The following is a 12,368-nucleotide window of genomic DNA, read 5'->3' on the forward strand; positions in this document are numbered from 1 at the left end:
AACCGTAAAAGTGAGGGATAGGCTTGGTATCGATACGTTACCAAAAGTTCTAATACCAAAAATACCGATACTTAAACTCACCAAAATGGTTATCGGTATCGGTATTGAAAATTCTCCGTACGATACAATACTGATATAAAAGACAACAAATCGATAAATTACTAATACCGTATACTGTTTCAAACTGTCCCGATCCTGAAACCTCAAACGATGGATACTGAATTGGTACTAAAAATACTCAATACCATTTTCTCATCCCTATCAAAAATCCCCATGTTTCACCCCAATTAATCCATCTTTCACCAATTTATATTTTTACTTATGTTTTGAAACTAAATTATCTAAATTCTATTCAAACTAAAATAACATAATATAAATAATAAAAATATATTCTATTAATTATAAAATCCAAGATTTAAGATAAACAAGAAAAAAATTAAAATAATAAATTAACATTTTTTTTAAGTTTAAAAACGACAAAATTAAAAATTCATTTTGTACACAAAATAAACTCACCAATATTTTTAGATGAGCCCAAATTATTTTAAGTAAGCCCAGGTGCTAACTCTAAAACTAAAAAATAAAATATAAATACACATTCGTACATCTTCTACTAACCCTGATCTACTCCAAACAGTATATAGCAAAATCAACTTGGAGGTTAGTTTGTTGTTAAATATTATTATTACTAGGGTATATGCCCGCGTGACACGCAGGTGGAATAACTTGTCACTAAACATAATCAACTTAAACATCAATTTAAACAAACATAATATTTCTTTAACTATTAAAACGTGATAGATTTACATTGTCACTTAACACATCACCATACCAACCAAAAAGTAATAGATTTACGTTGTCTTAATATTAAAACAACCAAACACCATTTTCAAATTATACAAGTATAAGGTTATTGTAAATTAAAATTAATTTGGAATATAAATTATGTTTGTGACAACTTCAAAATGCATGGCAGATTAGTTATTAACAGATTATATATACAACAAAGAACCAACCGTTAAGAAAAAATAACTCCAAACCTAAATATAATCAAACATTCAAATAAGGATAAATTGTTCAAAACAATCAAGTAGCAGAGATAATCGCTCCAAAAAACACATGTTTAAAAAAAACCAAACATAAAATATCCAAAACTATTAAAAATAATAAAGATGTAAAACCAAAACGAATAATTTCAAAACCAAAGTTTAACCGTTCACTTAGAATCCTTCTCCAACTGAGGAGTTAAAATAGTTGCAACATCACAGGATTCACTGGTGTTGCCCTTCTCTTCAATAGTCTTTGTCTTAAACTTATTGGCCGACATGCTAGGTTGATCGTCAACTTCAAAAAGTTCAACCAATTTTCTCTTAAGTTTATCGTCAGAAGACGTTGACATTCCTTTCTGGTCATTTGCCACATCCTGACCATCAACATTTGAACTTGGAGTTTGGTTATCTCCGATATCCGAAATCTGTTGTTAACAATTAACAAAGTAATCAACATAACAAATCATGTCACACATCTTTGTGTCACCTATATTTATAAGTTTAAATTATCATATGTAACAAACATAGTTACCTTGACATAAACAGAACCGGATGATTGAAATTCTGACATAGATGCTCCCAATGAAAAAGAATTAGAATCGGTTTGCTGAAAATTAAAAGTTTAACAAAATCGGTTAATGAAAATATTTTTAAAATAACATTAACTATAAAATGAATTTAGTTTTAAATAATTACCAAAAGTCCATTCTGCATTTTCTGTAATTCAGTGAGAATATTAGTGTCATCAGTAAGCTTGTTTATACCATAATCTTCTACATTGTTTTTGAAATTGAACTCTGCCAAATCGACCTTAAAAGCAAATTTCTTTTCTAAAAGACAATCCAACTCAGCAGGGAATCTACCGTTTTCAACCTCATTCTGTAATAAAATAAGCGAAAAAAAATAATTTTTCAATTTGTTAACAATTATCTATAATAATTATGTAATTTAGTAATTGAAAACAAACCTACTTTTGAGAATCAATCATTTCAGCTGAAGTTTTGTTGATAAGCATTCTAGCATCTCTATCAAAGAAAGTCAACGACACTACTCCTGTCGAATCTTGAACCCTTATCTTGATCTTGAATCTACATAATTTATAAAATAGGTTAATAGCAAGCAAAACAAAATATTGTATATTTTGTCAATAAACATAATTGTGATTTTTTTCACTAAGTATCTAGGTGTAGGAAGAACACCTAACACGTTGCATATTTCTGTTTTGCATTCATATTCATTTCCCCCTTCACCATTATTTTCCATGAGTTTACGGCTACAAGTATTACAGCCAATGTAATACCACTCTGTATTTGGACATATGGCCTTAATTGTACCAAGGATAATGATATTCTTAGGCTACGGCTACAAATAAGTAAAAAACAAGTTGTGCAATATAATCGTACAGATACTGAAGTTAATAATTGACTTACAAATATAATGGTACAAATATCATCGATATTAAAAAAATCTATTGCTCTCAAAAACTCCTCATCAACAGACGACAACATCTTCACCGGAATCGATTTACGAACAAAAACATCATTGCCATTTAGCAAACCCAACAAACTTCAAAATTAAAAATTCTCATAATCTAGGAATACGTAACATAATATAAAATTTAAATAACAATATCTATGAAATAACAAAAACAATAATTATTGGTTTAAAAATAAACCTGTTTTTGTATTCTTATATTTCAAATAAAAAATCGTTTATAAAGAAACGACAAACATTAGATCTAAAAGAATTCGAAACATACACTTTCTCTAAAAAAATGAAAATTATACAACGAAACATTAGTTAAAGTTAGTGACATATTAAAACTCAAGAAACTTCAAAACAGTAGACATTGTTACTTTTACCATCAGAACCGGTGTAATACTTAACCCTACCAAACTGCAGTACAATAATTGTCTGGCTTTCATCAAAATGTTCAATTACATATTTAGAAAGTTCAGACGCATAATGATCCCATAGAGTGAGATATACACAATTTCCACTGAAATGAGATAAGTGTTAAATACAATATAAAGTATAAAGTTTTTTAATAAAAATTTGTCACCAAATCTTAGGGTAAATATTAATACCTTAAATCACATATCTCCATTGTACACTTGTTTTAGTCCTTAACGTTTGAAGCATTGCTCTTGAACACATGAACCACGTGACCAATAATATCTAAAAAAAATGGAAATCAAACAATAAAATTATAAATCAATTTATTTTAATGAAAATATTTTTATACCAACAGTGGATTTCAAAGAAATATATTTATTGATTATTGATTCAAATGAAACCATCTTGAAACAAAACATGCAACCATCAAACTCTTGACATGGATTGACATGTGTGTTTGGTCCCAACACCAATTTATTGGAACAGTCAATCACACGGTAGTTCGATCCATTTAGACCAACGCTAGGATTAACAATAGTCAGAGTAGAGCTTTCCTTCAAGAATCTTTTGAAACGAAAGATATCCTGTTTTAAACGGTGGTTTGGATTCGATTCTCCTGTCATTATAGAACAAAATGTATATGAAAATTATAATTATAAGTCAATCAATAATTAAGATATAAAAAATGTAGAATCTTTAACATATATACAGATTCATAAATAGATACTTACATCTTCATCCATTAGAACCATCTCCATCAAAAAATCATCGTTGACATTTTTGTTTTCTTTAATACTCCAAAGTCTTAGAACTCTAACCTTAAGAGTTGATGGTGATGTTTTGAGAACATCGATTTCATTTAGCATGGTAAATTTTTGAGCTTCCATTGTCCTATGAATAAAATAAAATATAAAACATTAGACTAAATTATTTGAAACATAAAAACAATTATTAAAAGGGTAGGAGCTTATATTGTTACAGAAGAATTTATAATTATGAAAAGTATGATAAAGGCTTATATGATTACTTAGATATTATATAGTAGAATGTAGAGAACAAACATTTTGGTAAACGTATTATGTTTAGAAACTTTCTAAAAAAAGTTTGAATGTAATTTAACCGGTTTATTATAATTTTTTATTCCAAAAATAACCGATCGATTATATTCAAAATTTATATTTACAATATATTATTATACAATAAACATTTTATTCCAAAAATAAACATTTTATTTCATTATTTAAGTTTAATGAAAATCAGTTATTAATATAATTAAAACGGTTTATTGTAAATGTTTTATTCCAAAATAACCGATTGATTATATTAAAAAATGTAAATTTAGAATGTATTAATTTTAATGTTAATGAAATCAGTTATAACGATATTTAAGGTTAATGAAATCAGTTATCAGTTACTATTATATTAGAACAATATATTGCTTAATTTAGGAATTAAATATAATAACAATACTAAAAAAAATCATAAATTCTTTACTTAATTATAATTATTATAGTCAATTTACAAATAATTTTTTCTTTTAAAAAATCAAAATTATGATTTAGTTAGATATTATATAGTATGATGTAAAGAATATAAATTTTGGTAATTGTATTATGTTTAGAAACTTTCTAAATAAAGTTTGAATATAATTTAAGCGGTTTATTGTAATTTTTTATTCCAAAAATAAACGATTAATTTTAGTCAGCATTTATAATTAGAATGTATTACTATACAGTAAAAATTATTTAAATATTTAAGGTAACTGAAAACAATTATTGATTTAATTAAACAGTTTCTTGTAGATGTTTTTTCCAAAAATAAACGATTAAATGAATCAGTTAATATATTCAAAAAATAAATTGTTTAATTTAGGAATTAAAGATAATAACAATAATAAAATAAATCATAAATTCTTTACATACTTACTGTTTTTATTGTCAGTTTTAAAATTATTTGTTTGTTTTAAAAAATCACAATTATGATATAGAAAGCTTAACAAAATTAAAAGTTTCTGTTTTTAGTTTAATATAAAATTAAATTGCCCGGAAAATTAAATTAAACGGAAATTAGCCGGAAAGCAAAATATAAAGATTTACCGAACAAAACTATAATAACAGGTTAGCCGGAAAAAATTAATAATTGGACAAAGAATACAATTATCAATACTTGGACAAACAGGTTAGTCGGAAAATTTTAATACTTGGACAAACAAAACAACTATAAATTTAACTTAAATATATCCAGAAATCGGTGGATATAAGTTACTTAAAATTCAATATACAAAACAATAAAAAATGGCTAGAAAAATAAAATACTTAAAGAACAAAACTATGAAAAAAGGTTAGCCGGAAATAGTTAAGAATTGGAGAGAAAAAAATAAAAATTTGAAGGATTGATAGTTACCTTGAATATAATGATCGGAGAATCAATTACACGGATTTTGATGTCTCTAATCGGTTCGGATTCGAACGGCGGAATTAGGGCTCGTATTGTTGGTATACACTGTAGAGGTTCGATGGTGACCTTGAACGAAGGATGTAGGATTCGTATATTCATCGGGAATTTACACCGAAAATCAATGGTGGAATTGATTGTAGATCTCACCGGCGGAATTAGGGTTCGTATAATCATCGAGATAATAGAGAGAGAATCAGTGGTGGAAATCAATATTATTTGTGAAAAATGTGAAAAATAAACCGGGTTTTGTTATTTTGGGTGTTTAGAGAACAGGACACATGGCACAATATTAGAGCTTCTTATAATGGTAATTTGCTGACTGGATTGCACATGTGGACAGCCTAGTTGAAGGCCATGTGTCCACATTGTATTGCTTTAATAGTATTTAAAAATTATTATTATTATTATTATTAAAATTTTCTTTTTTTGAAATTTTGGGATGATCAACATTGCAACCTTGGAGCGGGTGTTTTTCTTCAGCCCAAAGGGATCCTGGGCGATATTCCAGTTAGTACCGAGGCAAACCGAGCCCTTAAGGTGTGCACTTCGTCCTCCCTAAACCAAAAAGAAGTTTAATAGTGTTTACATGAATGGAAAAAAATGGGAAAATTCCCATAATAGCCTATTTAGAGAATGTATTTCCAAGATTATCCCCACTAATTCAAGTTTCCAACTTTGTCCCTTTGTTATCTCGTCGCCGACGACATGATAGCGAACACCGACGATGCGTTATTGAAACAAATAGGATAACGACACGTGGCCGGAATCTGGCCGGAATAGGTCTTCGGCGATGTGTTAGTGGATAACGCATCGCTGCTACTCTACGTTAGCAACATAACGCATCGCTACTACCCTACGTTACATATAACATAGGGTTGACGATGCGTTGTGTTGCTAACGTAGGGTAGCGGCGATGCATTATGTTGTTGTTACCTTGTTATGACAACACAAGGGTTCCATGACGCGTTATGATAACGCATCATTGCTACCCTACATTAGCAATATAACGCATCGCCGCTACCCTGCGTTAGCAACATAACGCATTGTCAACACAGATTCCGGGCACGTGCCGTTATCCTATTTGTTTCAGTAACGCATCGTTGGTGTTTGCTATCATGTCGTCGGTGACGAGATACCAAAGGGACAAAGTTGAAAACTTGAATTAGTAAGGATAAACTTGAAAACATATTCTATAAATGGGTCATTTTGAGAACTTTTAAAAAAAAATGAATAATGGTATGAAAATTTTTTAATATTTTTTAAATGACATAGGCTCACCACAGTCCACACGTGTCCCTTTAGGATCTGAATAACTTTTCTTTTTCTCTAACAAATCAAACACGTGATAGTTAGGGTATTTTAGTGTGTAATTCTTTTAATGTAAACACGGGATACCCACAATTAAAGTTATTTAAATAGTTCCAAAAGAAGTATTGCATTTATGAGAAGTTAAATCAATTCTACAATTATATTTATGAAAAGTATAGCATTAAAAATAATTAGGTGCCATGTAAATCGCTAGAAATACATGTTCGAAATATAAGGTTATAAATAACTAGTTTGAGACCCGTGTATTACACGGGCAATTAATGAAAATTTAAATATTTAAACATTAAGCAAAATACAATCAAGAACACAGTTGTCATATATTGTTAATATAATTACAAATTACATTAAAATTACAAGAATTACAAAAAAAAAAAAACATTACACAAGTGTTTTATAAATAAGAAAAAATTTCCTTGTACACAACATTTGTTGTTGTATTGGTCAGATTTACCTTGTTTATCAAGAATCAGAATCTTTAGCCCACTCCTGCTTGTAACTCTTGGCAATACGACGTATAGTTGTCTATGTGAGAACACGGGTTCTTTTAAGTACAAACCTACCCTTGATAACGATTGACCTTGGCATTTGAGTATGTCTCCTTTCTTTATTAAACTACTATATTGGTATTCTGAAAATGACATGATGATGATCTGGTTTTGATTTTCTTTTACAACAAACCGTGTCTAAAAAGTTATTATGAAAAAATTACAAACAAAAAAATATCCTTTTTTTGAAAATAGTAAATAAGGAAAATTGGTTGTTAAATTTTAAATAATATTCCGCTAAAATTATGGAATATTTGAAGAAGTCAAAAATTTGAGGATTAAGTTGACATGCTATTGATAGAAATTAATTTGAAAATTTAAAGATATTATTTAAAAAAACGAATTTATACCATTTTTTGTCGTCTTTAACCGATTATGTGTTATTGAATTCAGGATTATGTGAATTCGAAATCTCGTCTTTAACCGATTCTTTCGTTAATTAATATAATTACACATCTTTATTTTTGGTTAAAATGAGTTCATAATATGAAAAAAAAATCCCAATTTTATTAGAAATATTACAATATTATGAAATATATTATTGATTATTTGAACTACGTAAATAAGGAAAATCGGTTGTTATAATTTAAATAATAGTCCCCTAAAATTAGGGGATATTTGAAGGAGACTAAAATTAGGGGATTAAGTTGACCTGTTTAGTTATATAAATTAATTTAAAATTTTAAAGATAACTTCCATATAAAACTCAAAGTTAATTAATATAATTACACATTTTTTTTACCCAAATTATTTGTAATATTAACATTAAATCATATCTTCTCTCGAAAAAAAGCTGACAATTGGTGCTAAATGTTATTTGTAACATATATATTTAGGGTGCTAAATGCTAAAAAAATTTGTTTTTTATATTCGAGTGAAAAAATTACAAGCAAAAAAAATATCTTTTTTTTTGTTTAAGTAAAAAAAAGAACAGAGATCAATTTTGTCCTCTAGTTAAATAATACCAATTAATACATATTGTTCAAAAATGTAACCATGATGTTCTGCTATTGAAGAATAGAGTGAATTATCTCACGATATAGAGATCAAAGTTTACTTTTCATAATCAAGATGTTGAACTAATTTTGCTTTTAAATGTCATAGTATGCCAAGATTGCCCTTTCCTATTTACCCAACTTAAAGTCATTATCCCTATCTTTAATTGATTTATAGTAAACTGTTTGGCTTATTTGATTTATGTTGCATTTCTTTATTGTCTAAGGACTAAGGTACCATGCTAAATGCTAGGACCTCCTTGTATAGAAACTAACAATATTTATGATGAAACAAAATTAGGAAATTACAAATTAGTTCCCTAACTTTTAAGTAGACAATATACATGATAATCAAATAAAGAAGGAACGGATCAGACTATACACATCCTACAAAGTTGTGTGATTAGTTTGCTCTCAACTATAATCAAAGTTGTGTGATTAGAATGAATGAATCAAATATTGAAAGAAAAAGGATAAAATATAGGGTTAGAAAAAGAGACAGAGATACATACAACGCCGGTGGCACTGACGGTGGAGACAGAAAACTTCTGATCCTTTATGTAATCCCGCGTTAACAGATCTAAACACAAACACAAATTAATAATTAGGTAACAGATCTGGTTCAAACAGGTCACAACCCTTTTTTTTTGTAAAATTTTGTTTTTATATTCGAGTGAAATTTCTTTCAAATATTGTGTTTGCATTGTGATGATTTGTGGATGCCAAACATTCCTTGAATCTAACTATCTGAACTGACTGAATTATAAATTTTCATTATCTAATACTATGTAGTCTAAGTTTAAAATTCATTGATTTAAAGAACAGTATCCAGTTGAATATAAACATAAAATGTATTATCTTGATATTATTATGACAACTACACACATTTACATTTCTCTTAAGCTTATTATACTATGATGTAAATCATGGACCGTTTTAACACGAACCTATTTATATATTGATGAGAACTCGTTAACAGATCTAAACACAAACACAAATTAATAATTAGGTCAAACAAACAAACAAATTAATTAGGGCGAATTGAATATAATAGTGAATCGAATTGAATTGAAATACCTTTGGCTTTCTTGCCGATATCGGAGAAGAGTCCCAGTCCGGTATTCATATTTGGCGTTAAAGGAGAGTTTTCGATCGATGGATGGATGGATGTATGGAAACCGGAAAGAGGTCGTGGAGTGGCGGTGCGGCCAGTGGTGGTAGGAGCGGCTGTGGAGGGGCAATAATATGGATAGGGGGAAGGATGATGGAGTTGGGAGAGTGGTCGTGGAGTGGCGGTGCGGGCAGTGGTGGTAGGGGCGGCCGTGGAGGGGCAATAATATGGAGACGGGGAAGGATGACGGAGTTGGGAGAGATGTATCGGAGTGGCGGTGCGGGCAGTGGTGGTAGGGGCGGCCGTGGAGGAGCAATAACATGGAGAGGGGTAAGGATGATGGAGGTGGGAGAGTTTTGTGATTTAGGGTTTGGAAAGAAAGAAAATTTACAGATCCGAATAACATTAAACTGGGTGGGTAATGACCCATAGGATGCATATTTTTAAAATGGGTTAAAAAGTCAAAGAATTGATGAGAGGTTAACAAGTGGCACTTAGTGGTAGTTTTTTATTAGAGGAGTTAGATAATAAGTATTTTGGCCCCCACGTTGTTGGGCCTGTCGATTTGAATAGTCAATGATAGACGACAATATGCGAAAAGACCACGACCTCACTACCACCAACGGTACCGGATCGGAACCCGACAATGATAGACAATCATCATTATAGGCTCAAACACATGATCATCACAGTCATTAGCAGAACGTATATCAAGTCAGGATAATTAAATGGTCATAACTTCCAACCAAATAGCAAGTAGAAAAATCTACTGGCCAACTATATGTTATTACAACCTTACAAAGTTACAAACACATGCATTTCAATCAAGATCGAATATGAATATTAAGACTAAAAGTTTATTATGTATACCAACTGTTGAATATGCATGTGTTGTGTGATATGACATAAGTCATGAAAGTATTTGATGGACTTAAACCACGTATTGTAATAAAAGACTTATGTAAGTCAAGAATGTTGTGTAATGTTTATTTCTTAATAAAGATAAACCTAAGGCAACTAAATCTCAAAGATATACAGTATGTTACAAGAAGATTAGGATTAGAGAGAATTCAACGTCTTATGAGCATATAATAGAAATTATTAGTGTAATCAAGACTAAATTCAAGTAGGTTCTATAAGATTCAATATTATTTTTTACTCGGAAATTTGGATTGTTACATATAATGCCTTATTATGCATGACCTTAAAATATACATATAAAGTGGAGATTAAACAAAAGATATTATCAATGATAAATATTTTTTTAAACATAAGCACATTTCTTAATACTACACTACTAGTACTTAATTTTCATAAAATATTGTCTTTTAAACCTTCACTATTCGGTTATAGAGAATTCACAATGTCATTGGAACAAAGAGCTTTTGACATCCGTAATAAATATATAAAATAAATTTTATAAGCCATATATTAAAAGTTCAAATAAAGTAAATTCACATTTAAGCGTAACTCTAATGTCTAATCATCTTTATAGAATTATAGGGACAATATATAGGCGTTCGGTAGATGAGAATCTTGAAAGGGCAAGTTCCATTTTAATCTACTTAAAAATGTGCCCCTCAACGAAGGGCTGTTATCACCTGCTAACCCTTGACTTTTTCCCAAAAGAGGAAACATGGTCAACCAAAGCCGTGGTTTTTATGGTCTTACCTTTTCTCATGTACGCTCATTTCAATATATCATTATATCATGTATTTAAACCAATAAAATAACAAACTCATGTGGTTTGATCTAAGATTAGCCGAACAAAAGCACGAATAAAAAAAGATTAAATAGGTGGGTGGCTCCAATGAGATGGACCCCATCTTTTTTAGTGTTGGTGGCACGCCAATGCTTTGGGGAGAGACATGAATGGCGCCACGCCTTTTGGATATAGCATGGTGTTTGACGCCAGGGGTATGCCACATGGCATGAGTGATGTCCCCAATCATAAGGTTGTGTGTTAACTAGAATAAGCTAGTTATCGCGTCGCGTCACTGCCACAAAGACAGTAACCGTTAACTTTTTCTTTTTTTTGAACAACTTTCATTAAATAAAATCCAAAATTCTTCCTACATAGACGTGACAAGGGCAGGGACTAAACAACAACGGAATAATGTATGCAAGCGTGTTGTAGTTTACATAGATATAAAAAGAAAATTAAAAAGTATTGTGATTGGTTAAAATAGGACGGACCCAAACCTTTTTAGCCCTCTTGAGTGTTAAAGAGACGGCACTTTAAAATGGGTTGGCACCCATCTTTATATTTAGTGTTGTGTTGTGTTGTGGTCTACACTAGAAGAATCAAAGTTGCGTGGAATAGTCCAGAAAATTTTGATCCAAGAAATGTGTTGAAAAATCTTGGGAATCTATGTAGTGGTGTAGATAATTCCTTAGACATGGATCTGCCTATATGAAGTGGTAAATATGGAACAAGAATTATTGGAACATTGAAAAGATTGGGGACAACTATGTACTTAGACCGATTCACTTCCATCAAACACACATATTGGAACGAACAACAAACTGGAATCTGGACGACATCGAATTGGAAAGGGAACATCAAATTAGTTTAACGAATCGGAACTTAATCACCACATCAATTCTAACATGCCTAATTTTGGGGAAAAAATAAAAATAAAAATTCATGTACTTGAAATAATATGAGTAATTTTTTATTTTTTTCGGTGTTCGTTAATTCTTCAACCAAACATGTTGTCTGAATTCATATTCAACTCGAAATAATTTTAGGAATAAGTATTAGAATTGAAATTAAGTTTTCATTTCTATTAAACCAAACACTCCCTATAATAAATTTGAAGTATGTCATTATTTTCCCTGTAGTCAAATAACAAATAAAGAAAGATTACAAAAATCAAACAAAATCACAATAACAATAAACAATGTCAAACAAATTTTTACCTTGATACGAGTTCGACTTACAATAAACAATGAAGAAGCGTGTATCGACTTACTTGTATACGAT

The sequence above is a fragment of the Bidens hawaiensis genome, unplaced genomic scaffold (genome assembly GCF_021521415.1).
Source record: "Bidens hawaiensis isolate Kalapana, Puna unplaced genomic scaffold, B.hawaiensis_p1.1 tig00028994_1, whole genome shotgun sequence".
NCBI classification, from domain to species: domain Eukaryota; kingdom Viridiplantae; phylum Streptophyta; class Magnoliopsida; order Asterales; family Asteraceae; genus Bidens; species Bidens hawaiensis.